Source organism: Lemur catta, chromosome 1 (assembly GCF_020740605.2).
Source record: "Lemur catta isolate mLemCat1 chromosome 1, mLemCat1.pri, whole genome shotgun sequence".
Taxonomy (NCBI): domain Eukaryota; kingdom Metazoa; phylum Chordata; class Mammalia; order Primates; family Lemuridae; genus Lemur; species Lemur catta.
The window spans coordinates 155,667,894-155,672,405 of record NC_059128.1 but is presented as its reverse complement, the minus strand read 5'-3'; the positions used below and the strand labels follow the sequence as shown (position 1 = coordinate 155,672,405).

General features: G+C 34.6%; 1 non-coding gene across 1 annotated transcript; it reads right to left on the bottom strand.

The window, feature by feature from the left end:
* Positions 1-2,683: 2,683 nt before the first annotated feature.
* On the bottom strand, positions 2,684-2,787 carry LOC123631185. Its single transcript, XR_006733052.1, has one exon. It is a non-coding gene; the product is annotated as a U6 spliceosomal RNA (small nuclear RNA).
* Positions 2,788-4,512: the final 1,725 nt, after the last annotated feature.

Genomic DNA, 4,512 nt, shown 5'->3' with positions numbered 1-4,512 from the left:
CATACTTTTCTCCCCAGCCTTGGAATATTTGAATATAATTCTAAGAACCATGGGTAAGATCACCTAGAGTGGTGGTTTTAAGTGCTAAACTATAAATTGTTTGATTCTGAACACTATGTAGTACAGTTCTTTGACTCAGAAAATATGTACTGAATGTCTATGAGTTCCTGCCCTGTAATGAGGCTGAAAACGCAGGGGTGAATAAGATAGAACTTTAAAATTATACAGAATGCGTTCAATTCCAATAAATGTTTCCACTGCAGTAAAAATGCAAAATGTGTGTGTACACGTGTATACTACTACTAACCAAATTCTCCACTTTCATCTCTTACATCAAGAGAAAATCTGTATCAGGCAGATGTAGATCAAAGATCCAGCATGTGAAAATTATTTTAGAAATATTAAAAAGTCCCAGTTCTGCAGTAAATTTTTGCCAGAGTTTTACCAAAATGAGTCTTGGCTGTTTGTTGATTACTTTGGGATTAATGTCCAAATGGGTTTTGTGGTTTTAGTTAAAGAAATATTAATAGTAGTTAATGTTGTGTCGCTGAAATTTAATTTGTCTTCTCTGGATTCTGCTTGCATAATGCTATTTTTTGTTCTAATTGATTCATAAAGATCATTAAACAAGAGAATAAAAACAATTTGTAGTTAATTTCTGGGAGATTGCAGCGTGTGTGTTTTATGGTTCAAATAACAGATGTTATTTTGGAGAAGCTAAGCAGTACTGTAACTTCACTGGAAGTCAGCGTGGTGATTCACTTCGCAGCCTTCCACGTTAACTCCTGATTGCTGTGCAATGAACTCCTGCCCTGGTGCCGAAACAGCAGAAAAGCAAACCTCGACAGTTTTACCTCTGTGGGGCTCTGAGCTTCAGCTGGGCCTAAGAAGCTAAGAGTAGCCTATCAACAATCTCATGACCTGAGAATGTCCAGAATTCAACTGCGGTCATCTTTTCATTCTCAGAAATCTGATGCTTACTCAGAAAAATTCAGATTTGAGAAAACGTCTCTCTCTCAGGAAAATTCTCATTTAATCATTCAGTTTTTAGTGCTGTAACTCTCGTTAGCTTTCTGGGAAGTTACTTGCCTAAATCTTTGGTCAGTGAGTGGAATATATATTCATAGCATAAAATTCAGAAAAATGTTTATTAAGGAAAAAATAAACAATAGCAAATCTGCTATTTCTCTTGTACTACAAGTCTGTGTTTCAAAATCAACATCTGTTTCTTTGGTTTCCCTCCTGTTTTTTATTAAAGCATTTCAAGGTAAAGACACCAACTAAAGCATGTAGAAGGGTCAACAGGATAGAAGTCTAACAGAAAAGTAGTTCAGTGACTATTAAAAGGAGACCAGCAAAGAAGAAATCCCTTAAGAAGGAGCAATGATGCAGTGTGAAAAATGACCCCAGAGAAGTCAGACGGAATCTTTATCTTAAATACATACTGCAAGGGTTGGAGAGGGGCGGCAGTCAGAGAAAGAAAGAGATGGTTCCTCTGGTGGGAAACTATTATACTATTCACTTGCCTTTGGGCAATGTAAGAAATACATTCTATTTTTAAGACAAGAGACTTATATCCCTCCTGAGGGAGTGTACTACACAGCTAACGGCCAGGTTGTGAGAGAAAATATATGGAGAGATTATTTAGGTCTAAATCCTGGTGGAAAAAGGAAATGATTTTCTAAATTTGACTCCACATACTTTTAAATGGGCAAGTTGAAAATACGATGATAGATTTGAGTTTTGCCAACAGAGGGGACTGGAAGACAGATATCTGAACCCTCTTGCCTCTAAAACAGACACACACAAAGCTCTCAAACACACATGTGCATATGTGCACACACACAATTACATATACTAAGCAAAACCAAGACAAAATACGACACCAACAAGAAAATATGACTCTTGGCTTCTCTCCTTTCAACATTAATTTTAAGAACTTTTTTCCATTTTTTTCCTAATTATTATCCTCAGTTGTAATTTATAACCAATTGTACCATAAGTAATAGAATACTTGAGAAACTGTCTTTACTTTGGAATGATGACATGGTTGAGATGTTAGATGTAATGATGTTGTATGAAACTCTTAACTAGATTCTTGAAACCTGATCCTTTGTCTGGAACACTCAAGTCATGATATTTTCCATGGTTACCATGCGTTTTCTGTATGTTGCTATATATGAAAGTATAATTAATACAAATCTACTTGCTTACCATTTGGGAGGATTGAACTTAAAGTCAAAGCCATGGTGCGAGTACATATGGATGTCTTTTTTCTTTTTTTGAAAAATATGACTTTTTTCAGAGTATTACAGAGGTACAGAGATTTTGGTTACATGAATTGCTTTTGTGCCATTTGAGTCAAAGTTATAAGTGTGCCCATCACCAAGATAGTGTGCATTGTACCCCTTACGTATGAATTTACCCACCCCCATGGCCCACCTCCCACCTGCTTGGTTTCTGCTGAGTTTTACTACCATATGGGCACATGAGTGTTGATTGATTAGTTCCAGTTTAATAGTGAGTACGTGTGGTGTTTGTTTTTCCATTCTTGCAGTACTTCGCTTAGAAGGAATGGTCTCCAGTTCCATCCAGGTTGTCACAAAGGGTATTAGTTGACCATTATTTTATGGCTGAGTAGTACTCCATAGTTATACATGTGCCACATTTTATTAATCCACTCAAAAATATAGAACTCTTGATGAATTTGAGTGTTATCCTTGCACAGGAGCCATGCTAATGTCTGTATTGTTCCAACTTTATTATATATGCTGACAAAGTAAGCATGCATGTCTATCTTTTAATCAAGGTCAAGAATGCAAGGTTACTGGTCATATTCTTTTTTTTATATTAATATATGTATCTGTTTTTCAAAATATAAAATATTTCAAGTATAATGCAAAATGTTCAGAAAATTGTAACATTGTCTTCCTTTCTACCAGACTTAATAAATATTACTTGAGAAACATTAAAATTAAGTAATCCATGTACAGTTGAATATTTTTCCAATCCCATTTCCTTTCTTTTCTCCACGTGTAGGGTAATCACAACCCTGAAGTTGGCAAGTATACTTCTGGTTCATGTGTCTATTCTTTGATAGCCTATGCTTGTTATCTTATATTTTTGGTTCTTCTGTTTGAAAATTTTGCCTTAATACTATCTCACTGTACCTTCCTTTTACAACTTTTCAAATTCAGTATTGTATACTCAGTGAGATCAAATTATTAGATGTAGATCTAATTCATCAGTTTAACTGCTATAATAATAGTGATCTGTTATGTGGCTGTATAACAATTTATCCATTCTCCTATGGATGGCCACTTACATTGTTTATTTTTATGTGATTCAGCAGTGCTTTTCCTTGTACTTACGCATGTATTACTGTACTTGCAGTGAAAATATTTAACAATCTGTATAGCAGAAATGCCTGCCCATCAGAATGGGATACTAAATAACAAGAGTGGATGTCAGACATAAATAATTGTCACAGCTGTATTAGATGTGGCAGCTGAAAAATAGCCCTGTATTCTGTAGTTTTTTTCAGGTACATGCTTATTAGTAGGAATTGAGTCATAGGGAAACACTACTCATTTAGATATTTCTAACATTGTAGTATCAATTTTCACTCCCACCAGCAATACACTGAAGTTCCAACTTCCCTACATCTTCATAAACACTTGATATTGCAAGTTATTTTACTGTTTGCCTGGCTGATGGGTTTGAAATATCACCTCCCCTGGATGTTTAGTATATGTTTTTCTGATTATCAGTGAGGTTGAACATTATTTCATTTATTTATTAACCATTCAGATTGTTCTAACTGTGAATTACTTATTCCTATTATTTACTCTCATCTATTTATGTGTTATTTTTTGTGTTGACTACTAGACCCATATGAATTATATGCAAAGCAAATACAGGGTCCAGTCCATAGCTTGATTTTTACCCGTTGTCATGTTTTTCATTTTAATATAATTGAATTTTTTATATCTTATTTGAAAAAAAATCATAATCCAACATCATAAGTGTACTTAGTTATACTTTCTTGTGAAGTTTGAAGTTTTGCTCTTATATTTTTAATCCACCTAGAATTTTTTACAGCAATCAATGTGAGAGATCTGATTTGCCCTGTTGTTGCATTTCTCTCACAAGCCAAGTTTAGATACATACATAGGTCTATTCTGCCACCTGCATTCTGTCTCATTTTGTCTGTTTGTCCGGTTCTCGACCAGGGCCATCGTGTCTTTATTAGTAGTACTTTCCTATGACCTCTTGCTCTTTGTTTTGTTTAGTGCTGCCTCATTCTTACTCTTCAAAGTTTTCTCTTGACTCTTACTTTTTCTTGACCCTTTACTCTTCTATATAAATTTCAAATTAATATGACAAGCATCCAAGAAATCCTTCATGGGATTTTGGTTTGGAACTGCATTGAATTGTAGACTAAGAAAAGATTGACATCTTTAAATATCGAAACAAGGTTTTAAAATTTGTTCTATAAAAGTCTTGGACATT